Below are 19076 nucleotides of genomic sequence, written 5' to 3'. Positions count from 1 at the left end.
ACTGAAGGCTTATTCTCATGCAAGAACTAAGAGAGGGACTCTGGACTGAGATTACAGGGAAAGGAAGAGGGTTACAACATTGAAGACTGGGGATTAAGTGTAAATTTATAAACTGTGTGTTAAGACTTTCTCAATCTTCTTCCTCCATTTAGTTTCCAGAACACTGTTAGCCAGGCTTATGTTTCCTTGGCAAAAGGCCGGAAGAATTCTCCGGGTAATCTAACCAGCCTAAGAGAAAAGATGTTGATGTGGGTCCAGAACGTTCACTGGCCTGTGTCACATCATCCTGTAGCAAACTCAATGAAGAGCCCCCTTCCCCAAGAAGAGCATACTCTTCTCGGTGCCCCATTCTTAAAATAAAACTAGACAGCCAGTGATCACCAGATATTTAAGGAATGCCTGTTAATGCAAGCTAGAGACCAAAACAAACAGAAGAAAGCAAAGAAACAAACTCTGCCAATAGAAAACTTAGAAAAGGAGCTATCTTGCCTTCAGAGAGATAACAGAAGACACGAAATAACAAGACTTATCTATAAAAGGAATAATCAGTAAGCTCAGAAGAAACCTAGATATTAAAAATGTGACATCAGAAATGAGAAATTCAATGTAAGGGCTAAAAGACAAAGTTAAGGCAATCTCCCAAGAAGCAGAATAAAAAGACCAGCATATGTATAGTTTAAAAAAAAAGATGAAATTTAGAAGAGCAGTCATAAAAGGTCCAACATCTAATAATAAGATTACTAAAAGAACTGATGATAGGAAATCGTAACAAAAAAATTAGTGAAAATACCCTACAATCCCAGTTTCCAGAGTTAAGGGCCCACCAACTGCCCAGAACAATGGGTAGAAATAGATGCCCACCTGAGAATATCATAATAAACTTTTACTGATATAATCCCAGCACCTATAATAGTGCCTGGCATATAATAAACACAATACATGTGTATTGAAGAATAAACAAAAAAACTGAAAGGAGGGACAAGGAGATACAAGTACCAACTTCCAGGAAAAAAGAAAAAACAAGTTTAATATAATAAATTAATAATCAGAACTTGTCTGTCTTCTCAATAACAACACCTGAGCCCAGAAGGCAATGGAGAAAATGCTTGCAAAATTCAGAGGAAAACTATATTTCTGTGCCCTGAAAAAGTATTACATTTAGAATGAGATTATTTTCCAATGTGCAAGGTCTCACAAATTTTACTTCCTTTTCACTATTTCTCAGGAAGCTCCTGAGCCATGGCCTTCACACACAAAAAGGAACAAACCAAGAAAGAGACAGACATAGGAATCAGGAAACAGGACCCAAGACCAGAGAGAGGTGAAGAGGATCCAGGAAATAAGGATGAAGTGGCCTCAATTTCCTCAATTTTCCAACTAGAGAGAATGCTGCAGGACATGTGACCCAGATTGGAGCAAGTCTGATTTCCCCCAGAAGATGAAATGGTTAGAGTCCTCAATGCGTTTGAACATACTGGGAGGAGATTATACAATTGAGGGAGAGTTTGAATCTGTATTAAGTACAAAGAAAACTAAGTAAACAATAAAATAATTATGACAATAATTTCAGAGAAAATAGGAGGTTATATAGGAAGGGAAAAGTAGTCACAGTGGTCTACAGGTATTAGCTATGAATAGCATTTTCCTATTTATAATAATATGAATACTGCATATTAGATATAATGAAAACCACAGTAAGACTCTCTTAGTTTGTTCAAAAATACCCAGACTGGGGTGGCTTATAAACAACAGAAATTTATTTCCCACATTTCTGGAGGCTAGGAAGTCCAAGACAAAGGCACTGGAAGCTTTGGTGTCTGGTGAGAACCTGCTTCCTGGTTCACAGACGATGCTTCTCACTGCAACCTCACAAGGCAGAAGGGGCAAGGGACCTCTTTGGGGTCTCTTTTATAAGGGCACTAATGCCAGTCACGAGGGCTCCACCCTCAAGACCTAATCACTTCCGAAAGGTCTCACTTCCAAATATCATCACACTGGGGATTAGGTATCAACATATGAATTTTTTGGAGGCATAATCATTCAGACCACAGCAGACTCTATTGAAAGAGTGGGCAGAGGGGATGAGAGCTCATGATAGGGGTGGAGAATGGGGGAGACAGAGGGATAACTTATTGTCTAGAGTGAGATGACAACAGAGAACACCTAAAATGGAAAATCCACAAAGTAACAATTCAAACATGTTATTTAGCAATATGGAGGTAGATCCCTTAAAATCAGCTTTTGAGGTGGGGAATGAAAATCGTTGCCTCTAGGTTGTGAGAAATGGGATAGGAAGGTAGGGACTAGGGCTGCTGTTTTCAAACAAACCTTGAAGAATTCTTTGATTTTATAAATTATGTGTATGTGTAACTTCAGTAAAATTAAAGTATAATTAGAAAAATCAGGCTCTGGAAGGGTACTTCCTGGGTACAGATCCAATTCCTAACACTTACTAATTACATGATGTTAGGTAAATTATTTATTTTCTCTGACCATTAGTTTCTTCATGTGAAAAATGGGTACCTACTCTACAGGGTAGTTGAGAGGATCAAAGCTTCATAAGCTTTATGTGTCTGGTCTACAGTTTTGCATTTTGGGGCTTCCTTTTGCTCTGCTTCTTGTCAATCATTCTTATTTTATTCAGTTTTCCCTCAGATTATCATGTTACCATCACATTTCAGATCAGACTGGCTTCACAGATATTATACCCAATTCATTTTGCTTGAAATTCTGAATGCTCTCAAATACACTGAAAGGCTAAACCAATACCTTGTTACATGTCAAAATCATATAAGGCATGATCCTATCCACATGTATATGAGGAATGCTTCCAGAATCTATCTGGAATGCATTCACCATGAATTATAAGTAATCTGCATTTTTTCTTTAATATCTTTTTTTTTTAAGTACAATGAACACATGGTACTCTAGAAAATCAGGGGAAAATATTTATTTTAAAAACAACTCTTCTGTCATAAATTTACAATTTCATGTGACTTTCTCATCTATTATGTGTGAATTTTATTAGTTGACTCTGTAAGATCCAAATTGTTTCCAAGTTCCTAGTGGCACCTCACTGTTCCTACCCAACAAAGCAACATTCACAGCTGTCTGGAGTATAAGTTCCTCCAGTTTGCCAGAGTAGAAATTGAGGAACACTAGCTTGTCTGAAAACCACCATCAGAAAGGGGCAGAGAGTTAAGACTCGAGTTCGAGTTTTCTCATTCTAAGCTAAGTGTTCTTTCTACCATATGAACTGAATGCCCATCAATAAGTGACTTAATCTCTCTGGCCTAAAATTCATGACATGAAGGTAAAAAGTAGATAACCTTCAAGTTCCTACCAGCTCTAACATTCCGTGAATTACTGAGGTACACAAGAGTAAACCTGTATCGTTAACAATATTTATTCCTTCCATATAGGGATTACAGATTCCACTAAGTGCCTGAAAGTCCATGTGATCATGAAGTCCAGGTTACTTGTGTGCAGTTTTCACTCCCTGTCTTATTCATAAATACCAAGGCTCAAAACAGCTTTGAGTTTTATTTTCACATTTGCAGTCACTTGGGAATTTTATCAAGGCTGAAGAGATGTGGAAACTCATAATGCGTTTCCCAAGAAGCTGCAAGGGTTGTGAAATTCACAGGGCTCTAGCTTTCCTGAGAGAACGGGAGCTGACTGGACAAGACAGCCCATTTCCAGTAATGTTCCTGGTAATTCTCTGGAAATAATGGCGAGGGCATGGTAATTGCAGCCCAGTTGTGTGCTTTCAGTTAGGACACCCACAGGATTTTCCTCTCCCTCTGCCTCCGACATTCACTCAGCCAGTCAGGAGAGGTCATCAACAATATAGCCCAGCCCAGCTCCCTGTGCGAACTCAAAGATACAAAAACCAACATAATGCCAGCGACAGTTTCAAACCGGATACAGATCAAAGAGATAGCATGAGACTGCCTTTTGTTTAACTGTTGGCTAAACTGTATGTAATTATCTGTGTGACCCACTTTTGCAGGCATTCCACTCCACTTGCCCCTCCAACCCAGCAATTAGTCAAAGGTCTTCCTCAGCCTGAGTGGCTTTAGGTCTTGAGAAATTATGCCTCTGTGAGAGTTAACCTTTTGTCTATGCTTAAAGACCCACAATCAACTCTTCAGAAAATTATTTTGAAAAGCAAATTGTTATGAAACTGTTCTTAAAGGCACAGTCCCAAACACCTTTCATAAGTACCAATAAGCAACTTCTGAAGATGGTCTACTGCATTGATTAGAAGTTACTGATCCTTGAGCAAGTCTATTCTTAGTGACCCATTAAATAAGGTTAATTATTATAACACTGCAGAGTCAAAAGATCCATCCTGGCCTTTGTTTTCCCACACATTCATAAGGGGGATTTAAAACTGGGAGAGAGGTGATGGTGGCAATTATATTCCAGAGACTACTCTGAGGCAAAGTAAGCTTTTACTGTGTATCAGCGCCCCCTTGTCAGCACTCTGTCCCCACCCTATAACACATCTACAGAGCTCTCTCCCTCTCCCGTCCTGTAAAGAATATGATAAAATCAGGCAAAATGATGTGTAAAACCTGGCTCAGTTTACAGTGTTCCCTCTCGCAGAAATGCTTTCACTTTAGTACTCTTAGGAAAAATGAGAGAGCCTAGGATCAGGGTTTACTCTGGGGGAGGGAGAAAATGGGGAAGGACTGAGTTTTGTAAATCCTCGCTTAAACCTGCAATGGACTGAACTCTAAAACACAAATGCATGTGAAGCTCTTAGCACAGTGGTTGGCACATAGTGAACGCTCAGTAAACATTAGCTAGTATTTTTATTGTACTTTTATCATTATGGAAACTATCATTTAGCTTCTGAGGGCACTGACTGAATATTCATTGATAAGGGGCTGGTATAATCCACATTAAATGAACTGTTTGGGACTTGCTTAGAGTCTACTGGCTTCTAATTTTGGTAACTTGAAAACAATGGACTTAGCTTTCTTGACCCTTGCTAATAGGATCTGGTGAAATATCCAAGAGATGACAATTTTACAAACTCTGACAGGAAAAGTTTTCCAAGTTTTGGACATAAACAAGCTTCCCCAGAAGGGTCATAAACCTAGAGATTTTGCTGAGATGCCAACTTGAATGGAAATACTTCTGAAGCCTGTGAGTGAAGTTGCTATGTTGATGAGCAAGGCCAGAAAACTGCCTGGCATGTGTGTCTCAACTTCCTGGCATTGTTCTCAACTTGTTTCATAGGCAGTCAACAGTGTGATTATTTTGCGTATGTGTGTGTCTCTCAATTGCTAGTTCTGGTAATGCAAGTGAAGCTCTAAGAAAATGATTGTTCTTAGCCAGGCAATGGAGTTTTGGTGTAAACTAGTATGTGAAATATGTAATGTGGAAGTAGGTTTCAGTCTATGACATGAATGAGCCTTTTATATCAAACAAACAAAAGATTAAAATGTTTCAGTGAGTATTCCCAGTGCAAAAACTGTTCATCAAGTGAAAATGAAATTTTGGTGAAAGATGAAAAGGCACTTATTCAATAGATATCTTCCCACATGCGCAAAATGACATATGTCTTGGCTTACACATTGTAACACTGTTTGTAATATCAAAAGATAGGCTATAACTCAAACGTCCATCAACAGGGGATCAGTCAAATAAATGACAGTACATCCATCAATGGAATATTATGAAGACCTATAAAAGAATAAACAAGCTGTGTATCACTGTGGAAAGATTGCTAAGCTGTATTATAAAGGAACAAAAGCAAAGGGCAGAATATTGTAAAAAGAGGTGGAGGGAAAGAATATATATACATACTTATCTATACAGGCACAGATTATCTCTGGAATGATGCACAAGATAATGGTAACGGTGGTACAGGGGAATGGAAAACTGGGTGACGGGGGAACAGAGATAGGAAAAATCTCTCACTAGGAACACTTTACCTTCAAAACTTCTAATCATGTAAATTTGTTATCATCTCAAAAATAAATTAGATTAATTTTTTATTTAAAGGAGAAATAAAGAAAAGGCTGTAATTTGTAGGGTGCCAGTTCATGGACAGGGAATGACATGGCTATCAATAGAATAAGAAGCCAATAAACTATATAAAATTTTTTCTGTTTTTCTCACTCTTGGAAATTTTGAAAGTTTCTGGAAATACCCTTTAGAAATGTCAAGCAACTATCGTACGATGAACATTTTTGGTCATTTATGATCAGTTAAATCTGTGAGTGTCTAATGGGAGAATAACAGTGACAAGCTGTACCATTTAATTAGGATTGAATTTTTTATGCTGTCTTAGTAGACCATCATAAAATCATGTTTATTGTAGTGAATATGGCGATTGGTCTGTCAACATCCATTTGACTCCACCTTTAAGATTAGCTGTCATATCCTTCAAGCCATAAAGCCCATAAGAGAAGATTACAAGGTTCAAGGCTTCACTATCCCTTGTATTTGTTTCTGCGATACTCTTGTTTTCCTAGAGAAAAAAATCTAAAGGCCGGGGTGGAGTTGTGTACATGACCTTGGATCAAAAACTGCATTGTAATATGGCTGAGTAATATTCCATTGTGTGTATGTACCACATCTTCTTTAAATAGAATGAAATAATGCCATTTGCAGTAACATGAATGGACCCAAGTATTATCATATTAAGTGAATTAAGTCAGACGGTGAAAGACAAATATATGATATCAATTATGTGTGGAATCTAAAAATATGATACAAATATTAATTAGAAACCAAAAATAGACTCACAAACATAGAAAACAAGCTATGGTTACCAAAGGGGGAAGGATCGGGGAGGGATAAATTCTGAGTCTGGCATTAACATATACACATTATTATATATTAAATGTATTAACAAGGACCTACTGTATAGCACAGGGAACTATATTCAATGTCTTGTAATAACATGTAATGGAAAAGAATCTGAAAACATATGAACTAACTGAATCACTTTGCTGTACACCAGGAACTAACACTGAAAATCAACTACTTCAATAAAAAAAAACAAAAACAAAAACAACCAAAAACGATTAGCTGTCATATTGCTGGGTTGCCAGTGGTGGCCCAGACTAGTTTAAACCAATCACCATAATCCCATCTCCTTTACCAAGTTAACTGGTTCAGGGACAGGAAGTCTAAACCAAACTTGAAAAGTCTTGCAGTATGTATTAGTTTTCTATGGTCTATTCTACTAATTTATAGTTAGGCTATGTTTTTATAGCAACTATATTATTTATGTTGTTCTTTATACACGTTTTCAGTTATTACAGTATTTAGGGAATGGTATTTGTAATGAGATCCTTTGATGTATAATAGGTCAGGCCAAGGGGAACTGACTCATGTTATAAAATACTTCCTTCAGGATGGGGCAGAGTTAGCAGATCCCCCAGCACCTTCCTGGCAGTGTAGCTCTCCAGTATTTACCTGACACTGAACCTGTCCCTGGGATAGCACTGGATATTGATTGACAAAGGTTCTGTTCCAGAGGTTGCATAGTTTTTTTGCCAAGGGTCAGACAGAAAATGTTTTGGGTTCTGCAAACCATGTGGTCTTTGTCACAACTACTCAACTCTGCCCTTGCAGCTTGGAAGCAGCCATTGGCAACATGAGCATGGCACCATTCTAATACATTTTCATTTACAAAAACAGGTTGGGAACCACAGTTTGCTCACCTCTGTTCTAGTCTTTCTTTCCTTCTTTCTTTCTTTCTTTCTTTCTTTCTTTCTTTCTTTCTTTCTTTCTTTCTTTCTTTCTTTCTTTCTTCCTTCCTTCCTTCCTTCCTTCCTTCCTTTCTTTCTTTTCTTTCTTTCTTTCTCTTTCTCTTTTCTTTCTTTCTTCCTTCCTTCCTTTCTTTCTTCCTTCCTTTCTTCCTTTCTTTCTTTCTCCTAGCAGATCATTCCATTGGGGGGGGGTGATATTTAGGATAGGTTACATTTAATTAGAGCTATTTGTATCTTGAGATGTGACAAACCTGGCCTCCTATATTGGGCAGTAGAGACACAAACTCTGGAGTCAGAGAAACTTAGGTGGAATTTCAGTTCTGCTCTGCAGTGGCTATGTGGCCTAAAGCCTCTCTCCTAGCTTCATTTTCCCATCTGTGGAATGTGGGTAAGAGTCTTATGTTAGGGGTGTATTGTAATGATTAAATGAAAGTGTATGTTAACTGCCTGACACAAAGAAAATGATTAAAAAATATTAGTTTCCTCTCCACTATCACAAAAACACACAAGAAGTGGGCAAAACCCCGTCTCAACCATCCATATTTGGAAACCCTCTCTTGGATGGCTAATGTTGGAAATTAAAAATTAATCCTAATTAGCTTTAATTTCAGATGATGCTATTTTTAAAAATCTGCCCTCAGTTTCTGGGAATTTATTTTGTTTAGCTCTTGTAGTCCTTTGCATGTTAACAACAGCCAACCACGATGCCACCAAACCATTTAAGCAAAGGCCTTAATTATGATAACTCTGATAACCCTCTAGGAAAGTAAAGGAAAGCTATAAAATATACTATCAGATTTTAAAGGGCCACTACTCAAAAGAGATCTTGTGAAAAGACTAACAATTTAGATTCTATTTGATGTTTGCTATGACCATGACAAAGCTTTTCAGAACTGGTTTTACTAAAATTTATTAGGGAATTCACTTTCAGTGCCATAAGCAGTGGATTGTAAAAACAATATTACTTGATATTATTCCCCTTTGATAAGTTTAATTTTAAAAATATGCATGCATATATAAGGCACTAGTGATAGGAAGTACTTTCACAGCAGGAGAGCAATTCTGTGTGTTTATTTACTTTTAAAAACATACTCAGATACTACAATACAGAGTATATTGAGCACATGCATTTTTGGTTGGGGAATATTCAAGTCCTCCCATAATTAAAAAGTAAAAATAAAAAAAAATTCACTCCCTCTCTAGAGAAATTATTAGAATCAAAGCTAACGTGGCTATTTGACATTTGTAAAGCAATAATATCTTCAAAGAAATACGGTAGCGCAAAAGCAATATAATTTTGAAAAATAATAAGCACCCCAATAGACAAGAGATGTTATTGTTTCAAGCATGAGAAGTGACAATTGGGTGTCTTGCTCAAGGAGCTTTGTCCTTGACTTCCAGAATCAGAACTCTTCAATACATGACTCAAGGCATTTGTTTCTTGGTTCACTCATTCATTCATTTATCAAACACATTTATTAAAGAATTACCATTTGTGAAGCACTGTGCTAGGTACTAAGAACATAAATTATTTTAGAATCAGATGTATAAGTAGTTGATTACAGTATGTTTTATAAGTGTTACTACAGAAATATGTACCAACAGCTGAGAGTGCTGTGCAGAGGGAAGACTTCATTTTAAGGATGGCAGACCGAGTGTGGGGAAAGAAGTGCTCAGAGACACTTCATAAAGAATGCAAACAGCATCTGGGCTAGGTATTTTCTGAGGATGAAAAGACCAGTAATTCTAGACAGAGTGAAGTGCATGATCAAAATTAAAAAAGCATAAAAGTGCACTTAGCATCTGAGCATAGTTGTGAGTACTTTCATATGACTAGAACATGCCTTCATGGTGGTGGGGGTGTGGGTTTCACACCATATTACAAATCTGGGTCCTTCAACCAGTTGGTCAGTGATCCCTTGGTCACCATATTTATTTTTCCTATGAAGTCTATGCTCTGAATGGCTGAAAACCCAGGTATATTATTGAGAAGAGTTCAGCTTGCAAGGAGCACAGACATGCCTCTGATCTTGGGTGATGGGAATTCACTATATGATACGGAGGAAATTAGGAGGCAAGTATGGGAAATCACTTTAATGGAACAATCAGGCCTCAGAAGAGCATTGTTTATTGGTCTCCAGGGTCATCTAGTAATTCTAACACCTCAAAAGGAATATTGGGGTGGTCGACACATAGAAGGGTGTTTGTTCTTTGTGCACAAGGTTCCACTTACGTGATTTGGCTTCTTTTGTTCTCTGCTTCTTCCTCCAGCTGTTGTTACTGCCCTCTGGCTATTTCTCAGTTTATTTATCTCATGGGTTCTATTTATTTATTGCTTCTACTAACTCATGGAGTCTGCTTAGTCTCTGTTTAGTTTCCTGGCTCATATATCCTGCTTTGCTTTAAACATCTCTCTTTGGGTGCTTTTATGTAAAAAAAAAAAAGAGTTAACCACAGGTCCAAGACTGCTATTCTTAGAAAGATCTGCTTTCAAGGTTGGCCCTGGACTGAAATCTGCGAATTTAGGTTTCAAGAGGGTTCTAGCCATTAACTAAATGACAACTTGGCTCACTGTGCCTAAATTGTTTGCACACACAATATGGTTTATGCTAAACACCTGTTTTCCTTCTCGCAGTCAGAAATTTAGTATGTGCCAGGAAGAAGGTACCTATGTGACCAATACTCAATAAAAATCTTGGGCATTGAGTCTGCAATGAGCTTCCTGGTAGCGAGCATTTCATACCTGTTGTCACAACCTGTTGCTGGAGGAATTAAGCACCTCCTGTGTGACTCTACCAGAAGAGGACTCTTGGAAGCTTGCACCCTGTTTCCTCCAGACTTTACCCCATGCACCTTTTTCCCCTTGCTGATTTTCCCTGTATCCTGTCACTGTCAAAGCCTTAAGTATGACTGTAAGCTGAGTCTTGTGAGTCCTCCCAGCTGACTGTTGAACCTGGGGCTCATCTTGAGGAACCCTGACACAACCTTGTCTTCAGGCTCCTGAAGAAAGAATATCTTATTCACAATCCACTACTTGGCCCTTATTATGATCAGGCCCCTGGCTATCTCTTCCTCCTCATCTCCCATCACTCCTCCACCCCTTGTTCTAGTTATGCCAGATTCCCTTCTGTTCCTCAAGCATTCCAAGCATGCTCCTGCTTCAAAGCTTTTGTACTTACTTTGTTTCCTCTGCCTCTGCCTTTTCTTCCAGATATCTACATACATGGCTGTCCTCACTCATGACCCTGCTCACGTGTCACCCATCTAAAATAACTATCCCCTCCCACTCATATTCCTTAACTGTTTACTCCTTTATCTCGATGAATTATTCAGCGCAGTTATCGATATTTTACATTATATACTTTATTTGTTTAGTGTCTATCTTTCCTAACTAGAGTATAACTAAATGAAGGTAGTGACCTTGTCTGTTTTGTTTACTGCTCTATTTTTAGTAGCTAGAAAGGTGGCTGGCATATAGAAAGGGCTCAATAAATACTGCTTGCAGAAGGAATGAATTAATAATGTATCTGTTGGGCATATTTCTCATTCCAGGCCACATTATATGCCCATGGAGAGTGTACAGATGTCTGCCTTTAGGTTGGGCATGTGGCAGAGACTGCTAATTATCTATCTGCTCTCTCCTTCTGTAGTGACAGAACCCCTGATTTTTGGCTGGGAATATAGTTACCAGAAATAAAGAGTACATTTCCCAATGCCCTGTGTGGATAAGTGTGGCTGTGTGACTAAGTGCAGGCCAATGAGATGTGAGTGGAAGCTGGATGGACAACACCTAGGAAGCATCCTTATAAGAGTGGATTCTATTTTTCCCTCCCTTTTTCCTTCTTGCTGGGTGAAACTGTAAAGCTTGGAATTCGGGCAGCCATCTTGGGTCACGAGGCAGCCCTGGTACTGGAAGGTACAGTCAATGGAGCAAAACAAGAAAGAGGAGGCCAGATAATGTGGAGGCCAATACCAATTCCAAAGAAACTACGTTTGGACTTGGACAAGAGTCAGAAATAAACTTCTATCTTCTTTAAACCCAGTCAAGTGCAGTTTTCTCTCACTTGAAGTTGTCTCTAATCCAAACTAATACAAGCACTAATCTCCAGTCTGACTTTTTGAAGTCAGGTGGCAGAGTTACAAAATACAAAGCATGATACCATATGAGCTATTCACTTTTCTAAAAGGAGGCTGTGGGCATGATAGGAAGGCCAGCAAGCAGAATGCTATCCTGTGGGAAATGTGGGAAATGTCAGCTGTGGAAAAGCATTATATAGTAATGCCCCGCCATGACTTTCCTGCCTCCACATACTTGTTTGCAAAGTGATGTTGCTACTCCTTCCATCAAGAGGCAGGGGCTATGTCTCCGCCTCCTTGAATCTAGGTTGGTCCATGACTGACTTGGACCAAAAGAATGTGACAAAAGTAACATAATGCCAGTTCCAGGATCTAATCTGTAAAAGACCCTGTAGCTACCGCTTTCGCCATTTGGAATCCTGAGATCACCAAGCTCTGAAGCCGGGTGTAGATTACCAGAGGATGTGAAACCACGTGGAGGGCAACAGAAGCACCCCAGCACAGAGCCAGCACCAACCGGCAGGCATGTGAATGAGGCCACATGAGTGACTGCAGGCAGAGCCATCCAAAGTCACTGCCAGATGGCCAGCCCACACAATCATGAAAGTGAAACAGTTGCTTTTTTAAGCCACTAAATTTTGAAAAGGTTTGTTATGCGGTCATAGGCACCTGGAAACTAATCTAAGGGAATATCTGTTTCTTGCTGCAGAAAGATCCTATGACAAAGGTAGATGTAAGTGAAAAGCACTTAAGTTTAGTAACTTTTAAAGAGAAATATAAAGTCTTCAGCTTACCCACTTTAACATTAAAAATAAGGAGCACAAGTCTTTACTTAAAAATGACGACAAATAGAAAAAAGGAGTAGCACAGCATAGTAGAAGGAACTTTGGATGAGGAATTGGTAGAACTGGTAGAATTGGTGGGTATGGTTCTCTTTTTGTTAACCAGTTTTATGATCTAGAAAAAGTGGCTCAGCCTCTTAGTGCCTCATTTCTTTCAGAGGTAAATGAAGCCCACGCCATGCTCACTCACTCATTCATTCAACACTGATTACCCCTGCTGGGAGATACTCTCATGCGGGGTGAGATGACAGCAGACTTTGACTTTCTACTTACACATTTCTGTATAATTTTTTGATTTAAAAAATAATTAGTTTTATAATCAGCAAGGATCATAAAGATGTTGTTACGGGCTGAATTTTGCCCCCTAACATTCACATGTTGAAACCCTAACCCCCAGGACCTCAGAATGTGACTGATTTTGAAGATAGGGCCTTTAAAGAGGCAATTAAGTTAAAATAAGGTTGTTAGGGTCCTGACTGGTACATGATATTAATCCAATCTCATCAGTGTCCTTATTAGAAGAGGAAATCTGGATGCACAAGGAGACACCAGGGATCCATGTGCACAGAGGAAAGACCATATCAGGGCTTGGTGAGAAGGTGGCCCACCTACAAGCTAAGGAGAGAGGCCTCAGAAGGAACCAATCCTGCTCACATCTTTACCTTGGGTTTATAGACTCTACAGCAGTGAGAAAATAAACTTCTGTTGTTTAAGACACCCAGTCTGTAGTATATTGTTAGGGTAGCCCTAGCAGACTAACACAGATGTTTTCACCTCGAAAAAGCCCTAGTACCTTCAGGGAGCACATGGTCCTTATTCTTGAGGTGCTCATGTTCAAGTTGGAGAGTGACAATAACTTTTGATACAACGCCACGTGATAAACAGTGCGGTGGAACCACGCAAAGAACAACACGGGAGTCCAGAGAAGGGGGACCCAACTAGTGGGAGAGGGAGACAGATGACAGTGGGTCCAGTGGGGAGAGTTTAGGAAACCTATGCTGGGGATGAAATGCCCCTTTCAGTGTTGAAGAAGGAATAGGGATAACAACTGTCCCATCTACTGGCCTTTCTGCTGACCCTCTGTGCTTGGTTGTCATATGCTGCATTGGTCTCAGATCAGGATTTCAAGAATCAGTAGAATCTCAACAAACACACACATAAAAGTTGGGGACTGGGTATACTGGCAGCGTTGCCAATGTTCTATTTTACTTTTTTTTTTTCCCAAAAGGACATTTAAAATGCTAACTACCACCATCACTGTATCATTAAAGATATTTAAACATTATCTCATAATAAAGGACAATCCCTTATGTTGAACACATTTAGCTTTAAGTTCCTTCCATTGTCCTTGGTTTTTGCACTGCACGTGCAGTAGTCGTACGTATTAGACCAGCATTTGATGGCCACTAGAGCTTCAAAGTAACTTTTATTAATCAGGTTATGAAAACAATATTTAATTTTTTATATGGCAAAAACTAGCTTTTCTCCAAAATCCATACCTCCCTTTCTCCATAGAAATAGAGATTATAGTCGGTAATGGTTACTCAGCTAGAGACTACATCTCCATTCTCTCTTCACAGTGATATGGGATTGTGTGGCTAAGTTCTGGCTGACAGGATGTAAGCAGAAATAATGTGTAAATGGAAGTTATATGTCATTTCTGGGTCCTCTCTACCTTAAAAGATAAGAGACTTGCCTTGGAGTTTCTCTCTTTTCCCTTTCCACGGGTTGGACCACTGAATGTGCCTGCAACCTAACTCTGACCACGAGGATAAAGACATTACCTTAGGGAACAGCGAAGCAATAAATGAAAGGAATCTGGGTCCTTGGATGACTTTGTGGAGTCAAAACTCCCTGCCAAGCTGGACTGTTCACCATATTGTAACATGAGAAAAAAAAAGAGCTTTTATGTTATTTAAGCTTCTGCACATAAATGTATACTTTTTTGGTGTTTCTTTTTGGGAACAGCTTAGTCTTTACTCTCGTAAGCAAGTCCTGCTTTCTCTTGCTTGATTTGATGGCCACAGTGATATCTGCCTTCTAACTTCCCCTTCAGAAGTCCCATGCTCCTCCCATGCATTCGACCCACAGGGACAGATATTTACCTAATAGTCCCCTACCTAAGTGTGGAATTTCCCTGAAGGAGAAGCCAGTCACCTTCTAACTACTGTGCATGGTTTCTCCCACAAGTCTCCGCTTTGTTCCCTTTCATCTACTTACAGACTGTGGTTAAGGGAACCATTCCCCTAGTGGTTTGGCTGCTCAGCCAATGGACATGGTTCATCTTCAGTACTTTCCAACCTGCATCTATCACTTCCCTTTTTTACCTTCTGAGCACTGCCTCGTTCACTTTCCAGAGAACCAGATAATATACATCTCCTTTCAAATCACGGACACCTTGAACAGTCACTGAACTGGCACTCTGCAAGGTATAACATAAAATGATGAAATAGGGAATGTATCTGACTTTTCAGTCTACATGGAAAAAATAGGCAAATAAATAGGCAATTATAAATTAAAGTGCAAAGCTCTATAATTGGGGTTAGTACAGTGTGTCATGGGAAGACTCAGAAGAGGCACCCAGCCCAGTGTTTGTACAGGAAGGAGTCTGGTCAACAGTGTTGAGTGCAACAGAGGGGTGGAAAAGGTCAAGTAAATGCGTATGTTAGCTGCATAAAGCTGTATGCCTGTTAATTAGTAATAAAACACCATTTTAAAACTTCAAATAGAGTATGTAAAATAAAAAGTGAAAGTTCTTCCTTCCACACATGCTAATCATAATAGCCATAGTGATTTGTTAATGTTTGGCATATGTTCTTCCAGATGTACAGCTATAAAAATAGATATGCCAATATATATCCATGTAGGGTTTATTTTTCAAAAACCCTATCATAGTATACAAACTGCTAAGCAGACTCCCTTTTTCCACATGGACTTGTTTCCTTATCATGCATATATATTTACATAACTTAAAAAACAGTTCATAGATTTCCCTACTAATGATACATTAACTTATTTAATAAATCTCTACCTTTTTGACATTTAGGTTATTTCCCCCCCTTTTTTTTTGCTTCTAACGGTAGTGTTTCAAGGAACATTCTATCCATTGGACTTAGTGACAAGTATTAAGTGAAAAGGATTACAATCTCAAAATTCTATACCTGCCCGAGATAGATGTATATGAGAAAAAAGTAGACATTTTTGGATATATGAAGTATCAGAAAGTTACTTTCTGGTTTTCTTTCTGGGGAATTTACTTGAGGAATCACCTAGCAAAACAAAATCAAAACTAAACTATATCTCAGGGAGATTTAAAATGTATAAAAACATGAATGAGTAATTAATATGGCAAAGTTAAAAGACCAGAATAGAGAATCATGCATGGTTTCTGAATGGGAAACTTAAAATTGTAAAGAAATCGGTATTTCCCACACTAATGTTTCAGCTGCTTTCAATTCCAAACAAACCCTGAAAGGGGCCTGTTTTTGCATGGTGATAAAATTTTCTAGAAAAATAAGTAAGCAAGAATGGCTAAAAAATGTTTACAAAAAGGGGGCGGGAGGTTGGTATTTGCCTTTTCAGATGCTGAATTATAAACAAACAATAGTTAGAGCATGTTAAGTACTGAAAATAGCCAGATAAATCAGTGACTCAGAAGTGACAACAGAGCTTATAAAATATAAGACGATAATAAGATAATATATTTTAAAGTTACAAAGTGAAGGGTGAGGAATTGTTTCTTTAATAATTAATGTGGGGAAAAAGGGGTTTTTGATGAATATTTTATTAGTACTTTGTACCACAGAATATATACAAATAGATTAAAGAGTTAAAAATTCAGACATAAAAAAAATGGAGAAGGTATAGAAGAAAGTTTATACCATCTCTTTATGAGGAATGATTCCCTCGAGCCAAAAAGCAATGCAAGAAACCATAGGAAAAGATAATAGACTTGGCAACATAAAAGTATAAAATTTCTGTACTTAAGAAAAAATACAGAAAAAAGGAAAAAAGGAAAACACAAGCCACCAAATGGGAAAGATTTGTACAACATACGTTCCAAAAACCAGAGTTACTATCACTTGTCAAAACTCTGATACTGGTTAAATCCAATTCTGAGCCTAGTCTGTGCCTAAACCTTCACAGATGAATGTGTCCAAAGGGAAATACAAAACCATGTGTTCTGGCCTAACTTCAAATTTACTGTTAATTGCTTTCAAGTGAGACTTTAGCCCTGTTCTAAAATTGTGATACACTTCCCTAGTTCACTCACTCTCCCATGTTCCCTGATGACTATTTATTACCATCTTCTCACACTCACACTTCAAACTTCCAGCACCTCTTCCTCATCCTCACTCAACTAATGATCTTGCTTATAGTAGCGATCAGAAGAGAATGTACACACACTCACACCACCATATCTCACCCAATAGCATCTCTCCTCCTGTTTCAGAAGAACCATCTATGCTCCCCCCTGAACTATTTAAGGACAAGGATCTGTCTCCAGAAATCCCCTATTTCACCCTCTCTCTACAAAAACAGTTCCTTCAGGCTACAGTCATGATATTATTTTTCACATCTGAAAAAAAAAATCTCTTTTGTCCCTTTTCCCCTCAAATTATGCCATTTCTCACTTTTGCTTTGCAACAATCCCTCTAGAAGGAGCTGTACACACCTGCCTTAACATTTCCAGTTCCTCAACTTCTGTTCTCTCTTGAACTCAATCCATTGGGCTTTTACTCCCACCAACTCTACTGCAGCTGCTCTTGTCAATGTCATCAATGACCTTCACTTTTGCTAAACCCAATGATCAACTCAGTTTTATCTCACGTGATCTATCAGCAGCTCTTGACACAAAAATCAGCCCCTTTCCAGAAACATTTGGTTCACCTGGCATCCAGAACGCCACTCTCCTGATTGTGTTCTTCCTGCCTCACTGTTTTTCATCACTAAAAGGGCCCTCCTGATGGTTCCACAACCTCCAAAAACTGTTCCACCTGTAGTCTTCCCCATTTCAGCAGATGACAACTTCATCTTTCCAGTTGCTCAGACGGTAAATGTGAAAGCCATATTTAACTCATTTTCTCATACTCTACTTTCAACCAGACTGAACCTGTTGGTTCAGTCTTCAGAACAGATCCAGATGCAGATCACACTTTACCATTGTCACTGCTACCACCCTGCTGCAAGGGAATAATACATAACCTCCTGACTGATTTCCCTGCTCCTTTTGTTCTGCACCAAGTAGCCAGAGTGCTATTTTTCAGTCAGATTAGCATGTAAGGTCTTCACTGAAAACATTCAGACTCCAGTCTGATGGTAAAAGTCAACGTCCTCACATATGGTCCGCCCCCTCCTCGTCCTCATGTCTGCACTCTCTCCTAGTTCACTCACCTTCAGTCATAGCAGCCTGCTTACTATTCCAGGAAAAAGCCAGGCAGCTTGAGCCTTTTCGATGGCTCCCTCCCCTCCTTTGTATCTTTGGTCAAATATCCCCTTCCTTGCCCACTCTCTGTAGCCACTCCTGCTCAATCCCTTTCCCTCTTTTGCTTTTTTTTTGCTTCATTTTTCACCTTCTCACTCATCGCCCTCTAATGTACTATATAATTTTACTGATTTATTTCGTCTATTGCTTGTCTACTTACGTTAGAATATGAGCTCCACGAAGTCAGAGGTTTTTGTTTGTATCATTTTTCACTGATGCAGTCCCAGTGCTGATACATAGCAGCTGTCCAAAAAAGATCTGCTGAATAAATAAATTAATTATGTTCAAGGAATATACAAAGGGAAAATGGGAGTGTAAATCTCTTCAAACTTTTTTTTCAATTGAAGTATAGTTGATTTACAATGTTGTGTTAGTTTCTGGTCTATAGCATAGTGATTTATTTATATATATATATACATTCTTCTTCATTATAGGTTATTATAAGCTATTGAATACAGTTTCCTGTGCTATACAGTAGGAACTTGTTTATTCTGTATATAGAAGTTTGTATCTGCTAATCCCAGACTCCCAATTTATCCCTCCCTACCCCACAAACTTTTAAAATGTAACTTAACAATACAGTTGTCCCTTGGTATCTGCAGAGGACTGGTGCCAGGACCACCCCCATGGATACCAAAATTTGAGGATACACAAGTCCCTTATATAAAATGGTGTAGTATTTGTATATAACCTATGCACATCCTCCCATACACTTTAAATCATCTCTAGATTACTTATAATACCTAACACAATGTAACCACTATGTAAATAGCTGCCTACGCACAGCAAATTCAAGTTTTGCTTTTTTTGAACTTTCTGAAATTTTTTAAAAAATATTTTCCATCTAAGGTTGGTTGACTCCCCTGATGCAGAACCTACAGATATGGAAGGCCAAGTGTTCATAACAGAAGTCTTAACTACATACTGAGTAATGTC

At 38.6% G+C, this 19076-nt stretch overlaps 1 long non-coding RNA gene across 5 annotated transcripts in view; it reads right to left on the bottom strand.

The window, feature by feature from the left end:
• Positions 1–19076, bottom strand: part of LOC116280555 (uncharacterized) — a 72449-nt gene that overhangs the window by 47704 nt on the left and 5669 nt on the right. For 4 of the 5 annotated variants that reach the window (XR_012072848.1, XR_012072847.1, XR_012072845.1 and 1 more), the window contains exon 3: positions 18301–18398. This is a non-coding gene — a long non-coding RNA (uncharacterized lncRNA). Of the gene's footprint in view, positions 1–14982; positions 15078–18300; positions 18399–19076 lie in introns of all 5 variants that reach the window. The other variant, XR_012072844.1, reaches the window with a different exon arrangement.

The sequence above is a fragment of the Vicugna pacos genome, chromosome 5 (assembly GCF_048564905.1).
Source record: "Vicugna pacos chromosome 5, VicPac4, whole genome shotgun sequence".
Classification (NCBI taxonomy): Eukaryota; Metazoa; Chordata; class Mammalia; order Artiodactyla; family Camelidae; genus Vicugna; species Vicugna pacos.
The sequence above is the reverse complement of the archived record's forward strand: the minus strand, read 5'-3'. Positions and strand labels throughout refer to the sequence as shown.